Raw genomic sequence first — 16,574 nt, forward strand, 5'->3', positions numbered from 1 at the left:
CAGAGGAAGAGCCCTCAGCACAGATGCTTCTCTATCCTGTTCTCCCACTTTCCCTTTCATGTCGTACCAGCACTGCTGGCTCCCTTGCCAGTCTACTGTACCATTCCTGTCCCAGGACCTCTGCACTTGCGGTTCCCTTTACCTTATCTCCTCTATTCACATGGCTCACCCCTTCCCTTTTTTTTTTTTCCCTCTTGTCACTTCTCAAATATCTGGTGGATATGTCATCTCAAAGAGACTCTCTCAACTTCTTATAACAAGTAGTATTCTATCCCTCTTACCTGCTTAATCTTTTCCATAGTCCTTATCACCCCATGATGTATATTTATGTCTTTATTCTGTGTCTTTTACTAAAATACAAGCTCTGTGGACTTGGTCCATATTGATTCACTCTTGTGTACCCACACCCATATGCCTGGCACTTGGTAAGTTTGCAGACCCTGTGAAGTCCTTCTGTAGTGTCTTTGAGACAAACATGATTTTCATTTCTTTTCTGTTGGGCATCATGGCAAAATGGAAAAGACTAAGGGTCTTGGAGTCAGGCAGACCTGGAATCAAATCCTAGCTGCCACTCACTAGCTATATGGCCTTGGGCAATTTCCTTCACTTCTCCACGCTTCCATTTTCTCATCTGTAAAATTGGCATTGGCAGTGTGTATTTCATAAATGAGCTATTTTAAGTACAGTACTGTATCATTTAGGATTTTGTTCAGCTGCTTGTTACAGAAATCTGACTACAGTGGCTTGAAGAAATAGGTGGTTATTTTTCTAAGCAATAGGAAATTCAGAGTAGGCATCTCAGGCTGGGGAAGCAGCTCAAGGGTGTGTCATCAAGGACTCTGGTTCTTGGCCTATACCATCCTTAGCATGTGTGTTTGTCCACTTGCAAGATGGCACCATTCTACCCTTGGGCCTCTCAGCCACATTCCAAGGAGGAAGGAGGAAAAGGTAAAGATAAAGATAAAGCAAGTGGAGCCGGAGTCCTTTATTTACTTACTTGTTCATTTTTTAAAAAAGATTTATTCGAGAGACAAAAAGAACATGAGCAGGGTGTGAGGAGTTGGGGAGAGGGAGAAGCAGACTCTGCAGAGCAGGGAGCCTGATGCTAGGCTTGATCCCAGGAACCTGAGATCATGACCTGAGCCTAAGGTAGACGCTTAACTGGCAGAGCCACCCAGGCTCCCTGAGCTGGATTCCTTTAAAAGAGTTTTTCCAGACTTTGGATCTGTCTGGTTGACTACAGGTGGATTATACAGGCACTGGTAGCTACAAGGAGGCAGGGACAGGGTGCACTGTTGCTCAGAGAAAATCAGGGTCTCTTTGTAAGGAAGACCAGTAGAATGGATGGTGGGTAGGCAACTAAGTAGTAAAACACCAGCTCCTGGGATCCAGAAGGCATTTAATTGTGAGTATTTCTTCCAAGTGCTCTGAAGAAATGGGTAAGCCCTGGGCTCGGAAACATCTTGTCTGGTAGTCATCTGAGCTATTGGGTTGAGTAACAGGCTCGCTAGGTTACATTTGTGCATCACTTAACCTTTTCCAAAGCACTTTAAGTTAGATGCCATTCATCCTATTTTATTAGAGCTTCCCAAAGCCCCTAATGGAGAGAGAATTCTTATCCCATCTTTATAAATGAAGACACTCTGGCAGAGACTATTCATTCTTTCACTTCTGAAACCTCTATTGGAGATCTGCTCTGTGCCAAATACCATTCTAGGACCAGTCATTGGCAACAGTACCTGCCCTCAAGGAGTTTACCTTTCACTGATGATGTGTCCAAAGTCAGTTAGCAAATGGAGGGGCTGGGCTTGCAGTTCAGTCTCCTGACAGAGCCCAGTGTTTTCTCTGAGATACGCACTAGACTCTCCACACCCTTAGCCCACTGCCCTTCTCCAAGCATTGCTTTATATACTGGAGCTGCTGCTGTCATGCGTACAGCCCGTGTGAGCTCTTGTTGGGCCAAATAGGTCAAGCTTACCAAATGGAATGACAGGTGAGTACAGAAATGAGTTGGATAATAAAGCCAAGTATGACTATGTGGGGAGGAATCTTGCCAGAGTCAAGATTCCTTCGCTCCACGTTGAAATGACAGAATGGCAGCATCTCTGTGTCTATCTGCCTCTGGCTCTTCCCTTTGGCTGCCTGTCATTCTGGCGCTGTGGCTGTTTCCCTCTCTTACTTGTTTGGGTTTCCTAAGGATACCACCAGCCATTCCAGACTGGGTGCCGAAGAGCAAGTGTCTGCAACGGTATTTATGCAAAGCTGTGTTGGAAGGCAGGGCCAACCACTCAGCTCCAGGGCTAGTCTTGTCCCTTAGGGGCTTTGTCTAAACTATGGAACCAAAACTGACAACCAACTGTTTCATTTGCTCAGTCCCAAGATAAATGAAAATGTTACCTTTTTGTGTTTTGATGGGGCCAAGTGAACACAAAACAAAAAAGACTGTAAGTCAAACTGAACAGCAAGTGGGCCCATATTTTTATTAAAATTATTAACATGGGACAAATCTATAGCATGGGGTGTTCACACTGAACAGAGAATTAATTACCTTGGGTCCCTTCAGTCATTACCCTGGAGCCAGAATATAGCGGCACTTCCTTGGCGTTCCCCTTGGTGGCAGCAGCTCCCGGCCTCTTGAGGACACCTCTAGGCTGCCAGAGGCAGGTGCTTCTAGCAAGTTGGTAATCAGGACTCCCAGCAGAGCTAGGGTTGCCATAGCAACCGGAAGCTGCCTTGAGGGTGGAATTTTAAAATATCTCAGCTATAATAGTGTTTACCCCCCAAATCACTGTCACTCCCCCAGTGCTGCATGGTGCTGCTGAGGCTGGGGCCATCTTGGGACGCCTGTTTCTCTGCCTGGGGCTTTTGGCAGCTTCGGGGGTTGGAGGTGGGAGGATTGTCTCAGGGTGTGAACTGCTGGGAAGCTGACAGCTTTAGCTTTTGCTTCCAGGCTCCTCTAGCTCTTGGTTCCAAAAGCCTTCTGTCATTTTCTATTTTTTGGGAGGTTTAGAAGAGGGGTCTAGCTTGAAACTCTCTCCACCTCCTCCCACTCTGATTCGAGAATTCTGGCTTACACTCCTACCAGATCAGCCTTAGCATTTCTGGGACCTCTCTGGAGAGGGGAGGGGCATGTCCCTTGCCTGCTTTTTCTTTTGGTCTTTCTAACTTCCTCTTTTGGCTTCATTTATTTACTTAGAAAATGATTGTTGAGCACCTACCTACTAAGCCCAAGAATAAGAATTGAGAAACAGCCCTGGTCTTGAAGGAGCTCACTGTCTTGACATGACTTGGCCCCTCTCCAGTTTCAAACATTTTTATAAACTTATTAAGAGTGTTCTGTTGGCAGAGGGATACAAACCAATGGCACAGAGTAGCAGTGCAGAAACATATATGTGATAAGTGTCTATCAATGGATGAATCGATAAAATGTGTATGTATATATACACACACATAATATATACATTTACATATACACAATGGAATATTCAGCTATAAAGAGAAGGAAATCTTGCATTTACAATAACCTGGATGGCCTCGATGGCATTATGCTAAGTGAAGTAAGTTCACTTACTTCAGAAAGGTAAATACTCTCTGATCTCACTTACATGTGGAATCTAAACAACAACAAAAAAGCAAAACCCCACCACTGGGCTTACAATATAGAGAAGAGATTGGTGGTTGTCAGAGGTTGGGGGTGAGGGTAGACAAAATGGGTGAAGGGGGCCAAAAGGTATAAGCTTCCAATTATAAAATTAGTTAAATTGTGGGGATGTAATATGCAACATAGTGACTTAATAATACCATATTAAAAGGGCACCTAGGTGGCATATTGGTTGGGCAGCCAACTCTTTGTTTCGGCTTGGGTCATGATCTCAGGGTTGTGAGATGGAACCCCACATTGGGCTCAGCAAGGAGTCTGCTTGGAATTTTCTCATTCTCCCTCTCCCCCTCCTACTTATGCTCTCTATCAAAATAAATAAATCTTTAAAAAAAAAGCATATTACATATTTGAAAGTTGCTGAGAGTACTTGAAATTAAGTTCTTGGGGCGCCTGGGTGGCTCAGTGGGTTAAGCCTCTGTCTTCAGCTCAAGTCATGATCTCAGGATCCTGGGATCGAGCCCCACATCGGGCTCTCCACTCAGTGGGGAGCCTGCTTCCCCCTCTCTCTCTGCCTGCCTCTCTGCCTACTTGTGATTTCTGTCTGTCAAATAAATAAATAGAATCCTTTAAAAAAAAAAAAGAAATTAAGTTCTTTGCAAGAAAAAAATTTTTGTTAACTGTGGAGATGGATGTTAACTAGACTTACTGTGGTGATCATTTTGTAATATATACAAATATCAAATCATTATGTTGTACACCTGAAGCTAATATGTTATATGGAAATTGTACCTCAATTAAAATAAAATATTTATTTATAAAGGTTTTATTTATTTATTTGACAGAGACACAGCGAGAAAGGGAACACGAGCAGGGGGAGTGGGAGAGGGAGAAGCAGGCTTCTTGCTGAGCAGAGCCTCATGTGGGGCTCGATCCAGGGACCTGGGATCATGACCCGAGCCGAAGGCGGATGCTTAACAACTGAGCCACCCAGGTGTCCCAAGATTGATTATTTTTAAGTAATCTCTACAGCCGTGTGGGGCTTGAACATACAAGCATGAGATCAAGAGTTGTTATACTCCACCAACTGAGCCAGCCAGGTGCCCAAGTTATACTTCAATTTTAAAAAATATATAATGTTGTAATGTAAATTATACCTCCATTTTTTTAAAAAGTGGGATAAATTTTAACCTTTAAATTGTACTGTGTCTCCTTGCTGTGTGATTGTACAGCATCACAAACTACTTGCTCAGGTAACTCAATAATCACATTCAAATTACTTATTTAATGTTTGCTTTTCCCCCTAGACTGGAAACTCTACTAAAAGTTGCAGAAAGAACTATGGCTTTCAAGATACTTAGAATACAGGAACTAACATTCATTTTAACAGCTGCAGTACAGCATGGTAAAGATATCCAGAAGCATACATTGGATGTTAAGAGCTACAGAGGTCAAAGATTATTTTTAGTTAAGCTAGAACTCTAAACATAGTAAAATCAGATGAAATCTATGTTGGTCCGTTAAATGCAAAGTCAGCAATTGTAAAAAGTGATATTTACATATCCTTAAAGATTTTAACTCAAATACATAAATGCACATTTATTTATAAATCTTTTCATATAGTTCATGCCATATATTTGATATGGGTCTTCCACTGAATTTGGATCTTCTTTCTTGCATAAGCCATGTCTACAATGACCCATCACTCATGATTTCCACTTATGGTTTCTAAAAAAAGAAAGAAATACATATATGAAAAATATGAAAATATATGATAATGTGACCTAGCTAAATAAATGTTGGGGTTCCTGGTTGGCTCAGTTGGTAGCATGTGACTCTTAAGCTCAGGGTTGTGAGTTGGAGCCTCATGTTGGATGTAGAGATTACTTAAAAATAAAATCTTATAAATGTTTATTGCTCATTTCCTAGTCTGATGTGGGCTAGGTGGCTAGTCTTGGCCTTTCCCCTCCAAGTAGTGATTCAGGGATCCTGGCACCTTCCATTTTGTGATGCTGTTGTCTTCAACATACGATTTCCAAGGTCTCTGTTGGAGAGAGAGAGTGTGGATGACTATGAAGCAATTTATGACCAGACCGGGGAGTGGTACACATCACTTCTGTCCATATCCAGGCACATGGTTCCAATGCAACTACAAGGAAGATGGGAAATACCTTCCTTTGTGCCTAGAAAAAAGAAATAATCAGCATCTTACCCTGTCTTTGTTGCCACACTACTATTTACTAGGCTAAAGAAATTCTGTTTTGCTAAATTTTTGTTTAATAAATGTTGGAAGTTGTTTATACTTATTGAGTTGATTATAAATGCTTTTTTCCTTTGATCTGTTAATGTGATAAGTTACAGTATAGATTTTTTTTCATCTCTTCATCTTCCTTGCACCCTGTGATAAAACCTAATGGTTACGTTGCATGTTGCTGGCTGCTACTGGCTAGCATTTGTTTAGGAGCTCTTTGTTTATGTTCATAAATGAGATTCACCTGTATATTTTAATTATTTTCTACTGTCTTTGTCTGGTTTTGATACGATTATATTAGTCTCATAAAATAAATGGTAGTCCATTTTATCTTTTCCTGTTTTCTGTAGCAGCTTGTTTAGAATAGGATTATCAGGTTTTTATTTTTTTAAGATTTTATTTATTTATTTGACAGGCAGATCAAAAGTAGGCAGAGCAGCAGGCAGAGAGAGAGGGGAAGCAGGCTTCCTGCTGAGCAGAGAGCCCAATGCGGGCCTCAATCCCAGGACCCTGAGATCATGACCTGAGCTGAAGGCAGAGGCTTAACTCAGAGCCACCCAGGCACCCCTGGATTATCAGTTTCTTGAATATTGGTGGAACACACAGATAATTACCTGGGCCTGATAAATTTTTTGGGGGGTGCTTTTAATTACTGATTCACTTTAAGAATTAAATATATATTCAAATTTTGCTATCTCTGGCAGTTTAGGAAGGTCATGTTTTTCTTAGGGCATTTATCATATTTCTCTAAATCCTCAAATACATTGGTATAACATTTTTCATAATATTCTTATTAAAAATCTCTGTTGTTTTGGAGTGCCTGTGTGGCTCAATGGGTAAAGCCTCTGCCTTCAGCTCAGGTCATGGTCTCAGGGTCCTGGGATCGAGCCCCACATGGGGCTCTCTGCTAGCAGGGAGTCAGCTTCCCCCTCTCTCTCTGCCTGCTTCTCTGCTTACTTGTGATCTCTCTCTCTGTCAAATAAAAAAAAAAAAAAAAAAAACAAAACTCTGTTGTTTCTATACTTAGATCTCCTTTTATCTTTTTATTTATACTTTCTCCCCTTTTCCTTAATAAATTTTGACAGATATTTGTGTATGTAAATGTCAATTTTAATGATTTCTGTTCTTTAATATTTTCTTTATGTTTTCATTGCAGTTGCTCTTTCTCCCACTTATTTGGGTGCTTAGCCTACTAATTTTTAGTCTTCCTGCTTTTGTAACAAACATTTAAGGCTATAAATTTTGCTCTAAGTCTTGCTTTGGCTGTATCACATTCATTTTGACAGTATTTTCACAATCATTTAGTTCTAAATGTTTTCCAGTTTTTACATGAGTTATTGGGAAGTATGTTTAAAAATATTCCAAATGGGTGTGCTGGGAGGCTCAGTGAAGGGTCTGCCTTTGGCTCAGGTCTTGATCTCTGGGTTCTGGGATCAAACTCTGTGTTGGGCTCTCTGCTCAGCAGGGAGTCTGCTTCTCCCTCTCCTACCTCTCCCCACTGTTTGTGCTCTCTCTCAAATAAATAAATAAAATCTTTCTAAAAAAACAAAAGCTCCTAAATAACTGTTTAAAAAAACAATAAAATATTCCAAATGTGTGGGGAGTGGTTGGTTGGTTATCTTTCTGTTACTGTGTTCTAATCTAATTGTTTTGAGGTCAAGGAATATAGTCTGTACATGGTCAGGTTTTGTAATGCTGCACATAGATTTGTAAACAATGTGTAGTAATCTAATTTGGAGGATATACAGTTCTATATTCAGCCATTATATCAAGGTTGTTAATGATGCAGTTAAAACTATATTTCTTTACCAGTGTTTCAACTATTTGATCTATCCATTACTAAGAGATGTATTTATATCTCCCACTATAATAAAATATTTGTCAGTGTCTCATAATTATCCATTTTTACTTTATACATTTTGAGGCTATGTTATTTGGCACATACAAGTTCAGAATTATGATATCTTTCTGAAACTTGGTTCTTTTGTAGCAGCAAATTTTCTAAGTGCTTTCAATATATTAATTATACATTATTTTTTTTACCCCTCATAACAACTCTGTGAAGTAAGTACTATTATTGTCTCCATTTTATAGATGAGAAAACTGATGACAGAGATTAAGTACTTTACCAAAGGTCACCCAGATTCTAAGTGGTGGAGTTAGGATTTGAAGTTGAGGATAGATTCCTGTATTTTTTAAGGATTTATTTATTCAGAGCAAGCGAGCATGAGTGGGCAGAGGGGCAGTGGGAGAGAATCTCAAGCATACTCCCTACCAATTGCAGAGTTCGACCCCATGACTCAGAGACCATGACCTGAGCTGAAACCAAGACACCCAGAACATATATTTCAAACCAAATGGACTGAGCCACCCAGGTGCCTCTAAGCTGTATTTTTTTAAATCATAGTTGCATTTTGGTTTCTCTTATTTCTGATGAAAAGTCTGCTGTCAATCTAACTTGTTCTTTGAAAGTAAGTTGTTTTACTGTCTGGTTTCTTCCTTCCTTTCCTTTTTTAATTTTTTTTTTTAGATTTTATTTATTTATTTGAGACACACACACACACACACACACACATCACAAGTAGGCAGAGAGGCAGGCAGAGAGAGGGGGAAGCAGGCTCCCCGCTGAGCAGAGAGCCTGATGCGGGGCTCGATCCCAGGATCCCGAGATCATGACCCAAGCCAAAGGCAGAGGCTTAACCCACTGAGCCACCCAGGTGCCCCTTTCTTTCATTCCTTTTAAAGATTTTATTTTACTTATTTGACAGAGAGAGAGAATGTGAGAGAGGGAACATAAGCAGGCGGGTGGGAGAGGGAGAAGCAGGCTTCCTGCCAAGCAGGAAGCCCAATGCGGGGCTTGATCCCAGGACCTTGGGATCATGACCTGAGACGAAGGCAGATGCTTAATGACTGAGACATCCAGGCTCCCCTACTGCCTGCTTTCTCTTAAGATCTTTTCGTTGTTTAGACGTTTTGTAGTTTCACTTCAAAGCATCTAGGAGCATGTTTATTTTTATTCATCCTGTTTAGTATCCATTGCAATTTCTAAATCTCTGGACTGGAGAAGTTCTTTCACCAATTTTGGAAAATTTTCAGCTTAAATTTCTTTATTGTCTTTCTCCCATTGTTCCTAGTTTCTCCTTCTGAAACTTCTTTAGGTATATTTTGGATCTTCACAACTCATCCACCATGTTTTGGATTTCTCTTTTATGTATTCCACTCTCTAGCTCTCTGTACTGCATTCTAGAGAATTTCTTCAGATGTATTATTAAGTTTACTAACTCTTCAGTTGTGTCTAATTTTTTTTCTTAATTCATCTATTAAATTATTTTCAGGGACTATATATTTGAAATCTGAGGTACTAATTTTTATTTTTATTTATTTTTTAAAAGATTTTATTTATTTATTTGACAAACAGAGATCACAAATAGGCAGAGAGAGGAAGGGAAGCAGGTTCCCTGCTGAGCAGATAGCCCGATGCTGGCTTGATCCTAGGACCCTGGGATCATGACCTGAGCCAAAGGCAGAGGCTTTAACCCACTGAGTCACCCAGGTGCCCCTGAGGTACTAATTTTTAAAGAAATCTTTTTTGTATTAAGTGATTTTTTTTTTCTTGTGTAACATTTAACTCCTTTAATTTTATTTACTTTTTAAATTTTTTAAAAATTTATTTATTTATTTATTTGACACAGATCACAAGTAGGCAGAGAGGCAGGCAGAAAGGGAGGGGGAAGCAGGCTTCCCGCTGAGCAGAGAGCACGATATGGGGCTTGATCCCGGGACTCTGAGATCATGACCTGAGCCGAAGGCAGAGGTTTAACACACTGAGCCACCCCGGTGCCCCTAACTCCTTTAGTTTTAAATTAACTTTTTATTTTTTTAGTGATTGCTCTAAGGCTTATACCATCTTAGCTTATGAGAATCTACTTCAGATTTATACTAATTTAATTCCAGTGAGATATAGAAACTACTATGTCTTTTTAGTCCCTTCCCTTTTTAATGCTATTACTGTTATACATGTTCTATCTACATATGTTCTAAACCTAACAATACTTTGTTATAATTATGATGTTATATAATTTTATGTCTTATTTATTCATTTATTTATTGAGTGCAAGTGTTGGGGGGGGAGGGGGTAGAGGGAGAAGGAGAGAGAGAATCTCAAGCAGGCTCCACACTCAGCGCAGAGCCTGACCCAGGGCTCAATCCCAGGACCCTGGGATTGTAACCTTAGCTGAAATCAAGAGTCTAACATTTGACCAACTGAGTCACCCAGGTGCTCCTAATTTTATGTCTTCTAAAGAAAGAGTAAAGGGGAGAGAAAGTATGTATTTATAAAGTTTGTTATTTCTGGTTCTCTTCATTTCTGAGAATTCAGTTTACCATCTGATGTTTGATCCTTTAATACAGCTTTGCTCCCACCCACCTCCTTTGTGTTGTTACTGTCAAATATATTGTATTTTTATGTATTAAAGGCCCAACAATACAATTATAATTATATGCAGTTGTGTTTTTAAAGTAATCTCTATGCCCAAGTTGATGTTTGAATTCACAACTATGAGATCGATGTTCTACCAATTGAGCCAGCCAGGTGCCCCTGCAATTGCATTTTTTAAAAGACAATTTAATTTTTTAATTTTTAAAAAGTTTTTATTTACTTGAGAGAGAGTGAGTGAGTGAGAGAGTATGAGAAGGGAGATGGGCAGAGGAGGAAGCAGACTTCCCATTGAGCAAGGAGCCCAATGTGGGACTCGATACCAGGACACTGGGATCATGACCTGAGTCGAGGGCAGTTGCCCAATCAAATGAGCGACCCAGTGCCCTAAAAGACAATTTTAATAGCAGTTTTAGGTTCTCAAAATTGAGAGAATAGTACAGAGATATTCCATATACTATATGTCTGCACAAATACATAGCCTCCCCCCATCATCATCATCACTTACTAGATTGGCATATATATATTTAACATATATTATTTGCCCCAGGGGTATAGGTCTGTGAATTGTCAGGCTTCCACATTTCACAGCACTCACCATATCACATACTCTCTCCAATGTCCATAACCCAACCACCCTCTCCCTACCACTGGGCCCAGCAAACCTCAATTTGTTTCCTGAGATTAAGAGTCTCTTATGGTTTGTCTCCCTCCCAATCCCATCTTGTTTCATTTTTTCCTTCCCTACTCCCCACAACCCCCCACTCTACCTCTCAAATTCCTCATATCAGAGAGATCATATGATAATTGTCTTTCTCTGATTGACTTATTTCGCTCAGCATAATACCCTCTAGTTCCATCCACGTTGTTGGAAATGGCAAGATTTCATTTCCTTTGATGGCTGCATAGTATTCCATTGTATATATATACCACATCTTTATCCATTCATCTGTTGATGGACATCTAGATTCTTTCCATAGTTTGGCTATTGTGGACATTGCTGCTATAAACATTTGGGTGCACATGCCCCTTTGGATCACTACATTTGTATCTTTAGGGTAAATACCCAGTAGTGATTGCTGGGTCTTAGGGTAGCTCTATTTCCAACTTTTTGAGGAACCACTATATTGTTTTCCAGTGTGGCTGCACCAACTTGCGTTCCCACCAACAGTGTAGGAGGGTTCCCCTTTCTCCGAATCCTCGCCAACGTCTGTTATTTCCTGACTTGTTAATTTTAGCCATTCTGACTGGTGTGAGTTGGTATTTCACTGTGGTTTTGATTTGTATTTCCTTGATGCTGAGCGATGTTGAGCACTTTTCCGTGTGTCTGTGGGCCATCTGGATGTCTTCTTTGCAGAAATATCTGTTCACTTCTGCCCATTTCTTTTCTTTTTTTTTTAATTTGTCAGAGAAAGAAAGAGCACAAGCAGGCAGAGAGACAGGCAGAGGCAGAGGGAGAAGTGGACTCCCTGCTGAGCAAGGAGCCCAATGTGGGACTCGATCCCAGGATACTGGGATTATGACCTGAGCTGAAGGCAGCGGCTTAACCAACTGAGCCACCCAGGCGTCCCCACTTCTGCCCATTTCTTGATTGGATTATTTGTTCTTTGTTCTTTGGGTATTGAGTTTCATAAGTTCTTTATGGATTTTGGATACTAGCCCTTTATCTGATATGTCATTTGTGAATATCTTCTCCCATTCTGTCAGTTGTCTTTTGGTTTTGTTGACTGTTTTCTTTGCTGTGCAAAAGCTATTGATCTTGATGAAGTCCAATAGTTCATTTTTGTAGAGTGGCACATTTTTTAACAAGGATAGGATGAACCTCTATTGACACATCATAATCAACCAAAGGCCACAGTTTCCTTAAGGTTCACTCTTGGTGGTATATATTCTGTAGGTTTGGACAAATGTATAATGATGTGTATCCATCATTATAGTTATATGCAGAGTATTTTCACTGCCTTGAAAATCCCCCTGTGTTCCACCTATCCCTCCCTTGTTTCTAACCCATGGCAAACACTGATCTTTTTGTATTCTCAATAGTTCTGCCTTTCCAGAATGTCATAAAGTTGGAATCATACAGTATGTAGGCTTTTGAGGTTGTCTGTTTTTTTTTCTTTTGTTTGTTTGTTTTTTACTTAGTAGTATGCATTGGGGCTTCCTCCATGTCTTTTTTTTTTTTAAGATTTTATTTATTTGAGAGAGAGAGGGAGAGCCTGCATGTGTGAGCTGGGGGAGGGGCAAAGGGAGAGGGAGAGATTGTCTTAAGCAGCTCTGTAGTGAGTGCCCAGCCCCATGCAGGGTTCGATCTCACAACCCTGAAATCATGACCTGAGCTGAAACCAAGAGTCGGATGCTCAACCAACTGAGCCACCCAATTGCCCCCTTCCATGGCTCAATAGCTCATTTCTTCTTAGCACTGAATAATATTTCATGTTTGTATGATTTATTCACATATCAAAGGGCATCTTGGTTCCTTTTAAGTTTTGGTAGTCAAGAATAAAACTGCTATAAACACCCATGTGCAGGTTTTTGTGTGGATATGTTTTAATTCCTTTGGTAAATACCAAGGAGTACAATTGCTGGATCATACATATGGTAAGAGTATATTTAGTTAGAAATACCAAAGTGTGTTCCAGAGTGGCTGTTTCATTTTGCATTTCTACCAGCATTGAATAAGAGTTCATGTTTCTCCACATTCTCATTAGCACTTGTCAGTGTTCTGGATTTTGGCCATTCTAATAGATGTGTAGTGGTATCTCATTGTTGTTTTAATTTGCATTTCCCTGATGATATATAATGTTTAGCATCTTTCCATGTGCTTAATTTGCCCTTTGTTTATCTTCTTTGGTGAGATGTCTGTTAAGGTCTTTGGCCCACTTTTTAATTGGGTTGTTAGTCTTCTTATTGTTGAATTTTAAAAGTTCTGGGTGTATTTTAGATAATAGTCCTTTAAAAAAATATTTTTATTTATTTGACAAAGACACAGTGAGAGAGGGAACACAAGTAGGGGGAGTGGGAGAGGGAGAAGCAGGCTTTCCACTGAGCAGGGAACCCAGGACCCTGGGATCATGAGCTGAGCTGGAGGCAGACACTTAAAGGCTGAGCCACCCAGGTGCCACTGGATAATAGGCCTTTATCAAATATGTCTTTTACAAATATTTTCTCCTAGTCTGTGGCTTGTGTTTTCATTCTCTCAATGGTGTCTTTTGCAGAGCAGAAATTTTTAATTTTAATGAAGTCCATCTTTTCAATTCTTTCTTTCATGGATCATGACTTTGGTGTTTATATCTAAAACGTCAAAACCAAATCCAGGGTCATCTAGAGTTTCTCCTATGTTATCTTCTAGAAGTTTTATGTGTCTTACATTTAGGTCTCTGATCCATTTTGAGTTAATTTTGTGAAGGGTATAAGATTTTTTTTTCTTTTTTTGCATGTGGCTGTCCAGTTGTTCCAGTACCATTTGATAAAAAGATGCAATTGCTTTTTAAAGGAGTTGGAAGAAAGAAGAAATGTACAATTGTATTATCTTTTATAATTACCTACATTAGAACCTCTATTTCAATTGCTTTATACATAATTTAGGAGAAAGGAGTAGAAGTACACAATTACATTATTTTTTATAATTATCTACATAATGACCTTTACTGGCACTCTGTTTCTTTTGTGTGTGGATTTGAATTATTGTTTTCACTCTGAAGAATGTCCTTCAGTATAACATTTCAAAAATAAAGTAGCTGTGCTAGCAATAGGTTTCTCAGATTTTTACTTAGTAATTTGTTTGTCTAGAAATTTTGTTTGACTAGAAATGTCTTTATTTCATCTTCATTTTTGAAAGATAGTTTTGCTGGATATAAGAATCTTGCTTCACTTTTTCTTTTTTTAAAGATTTATTTGAGAGAGAGAGAGCATGTGAGTAGGGGGAGGGGTGAAGCAAGAGGGAGAAAGAGAATTTCAAGTAGACTCCCTGCTGAGTGTGGAGCCCAATGTGGGGCTTGATCCCATGAACCATGAGATCACGACTTGAGCCAAAACCAGGGGTCTCCTGCTTAGTGGATTGAGCTACCCCCAGCACCGCTGTTTCACTTTTTTCTTTCAGCACTTTGCTTATGTCATCCGACTGCTACTGGCCTTTACTCTTTCTTTTCTTTTCTTTCTTTTTTATCTCTCCCTCCCTCCCTTCCTTCCCTCCTTCCTGTAGGCTCCATGCCCAGTGGTGGGGCTTGAACTCAGGACCCTGAGATTAGGAATTGCATGCTCCACCGATTGAGCCAGCCAGGCACCCCTTTACTCTTTCTGATGAGAAGTTAACTGTAATCTTACTGGGATTTCCTTGTATATGACATAGTTTTTTCCTTGCTGATTTTCATGATTTCTTTTTGTCTTTTGCTTTTAACGTTTTGACTATGATGTATCTGGATCTCTGCGTTTATCCTACTTGGAGTTTGTTGAACTTCTTGGATGTGTGGATTAATAGTTTTCATCAAATTTGGGAGGGTTTCAAGAAATTATTTCTTTTAATATTTTTTCTGCTTTTTTTTCTTTCTCTTCTCTCCTTCAGGTACTCTCAGTATGTGTATGTTGATATGATTAATGGTGTCTCATATCTCTCCGAGGTTATGCTCATTTTTTTTCTTCATTCTTTTTTCTCTCTGTTTTTCAGAGTGTTTAATCTCCATTAATGTATCTTTTAATTTGCTGAATCTTCTTCCTGCCAGCTCAAATGAACTGTTGAATGAATTCCTCTAATGAATATTTTCATTTTAGTTATTGAACTTTTCAACTCTGAAGTTTCCATTTTGTATTATTATTATTATATTACATTATATTATTATATTATATATATATTATATATAATATTATATAATCATAATTATATTATTATATATTATATTATTATATTATTATTTTCTTCTATCTCTTCAGATTCTCTATTTGATGAGACATTGTCATCATACTTTCCTATAATTCTTTAAGCATGGTTTCCTTTGGTTCTTTGAACAATTTATAGTAGCTGCTTTGAAGCATTTGCTTCCTAAATCCAATGTCTGGGCCCCTCAGTGGCAGTTTCTGTTGTCTGGCTTTCTTTCCCTTTGTATGAGTTACACTTTCCTCTGTTTCATAATGTTTTACAACAGGACATTTAAGATAATGTAACAATTTGGGAAACTGACTATGATCTCTCACCCCCACCTCAGGACTTTTTATCATGGACATCATGGATGTCATAGATGTCCGTGGCTGAACAAATTTGGTGAAGTGTATTTTCCTTGTAGTGGGAAGCCTCTGATGTCTCTTCAATAGCCTTAGACATGTACCCAGTCTCCCTTCCCTCTTGTTTTAGCTGGGTTCTCATTGACGGTCTTTTACCCTGATCTCCCAGTTATGCTTCTGGCTGGTCAGCTTCTATTGATATCACACCCATCTGTTAATCTTCACTAACTGACAGCGGATTGTCCTGTTATTTTTGACAATGTCATGGGGCATCAATTGCTCCACATCTGATCCATCAGAGTAGGGCGCCTTTGCAGGGATAGTACTTGAGACCACTTTTTGAGGCTTACTCTGTCGGCAGGTGGGCTCTTTTTAACTCCTTCCCTGGTTCTCTCTGTTAAAGTTTTAGCTGGTTTACTGTTTCACTTATTCCATCATGGAACTATCAGCCTCCTCTACATTACTCACCACTAAGATCTCCATTGTCTTCGACAGTGCCCTTAGACTTGAGTTTCCCCATACTCTGTTCCAAATAAAGTCAGTGTCTTTAGGTTGAGCTAGAGTTTTTTTGTTTCTACATCTAAGGCAGAGCCTTTGTGCTGCTGCTCAGCAACATACTTCTCTTGGAGTGAAACACCTTTTCTATGAATTGGAAGGGGATGAGAGGAGGTGGTAATAGCCACTTGTCTTCCCAGCTTGCCTCTCCCTGCCTGGAACTCCTAGGGTACAAGTGAGTGGGACAGGGTGATTTGGCCCAGTATTTTTGGCCTGCCACATCTAGATTAGAACTTTCACTCTACAAGAAGGGACTGGGTGGAAGTAGGGAATCTCAAACCTCTCAGCTGTGCTTTTCTGGAACAGAATTTCCACACAGGAAGCAGGGGTGGGAGTGGGTGTTGGGAGTGGGATTAGAAATCCTTTAGGGAGAAACTATTATCCTAGACTGGGAGATGAGGGCCCCTTTCTTCTTGGCTGTACTCATCTGAAGTAAAGTTTCTCTCACACTCAGCTGGGGGAGGGAAGGGAGCAGGTTGTGGCTTAAATGCCACAGACTCTTGCTATTATTAAAGTGATTT

Source organism: Enhydra lutris, unplaced genomic scaffold (assembly GCF_002288905.1).
Source record: "Enhydra lutris kenyoni isolate GAN:26980312 unplaced genomic scaffold, ASM228890v2 scaffoldscaffold69, whole genome shotgun sequence".
NCBI lineage: Eukaryota > Metazoa > Chordata > Mammalia > Carnivora > Mustelidae > Enhydra > Enhydra lutris.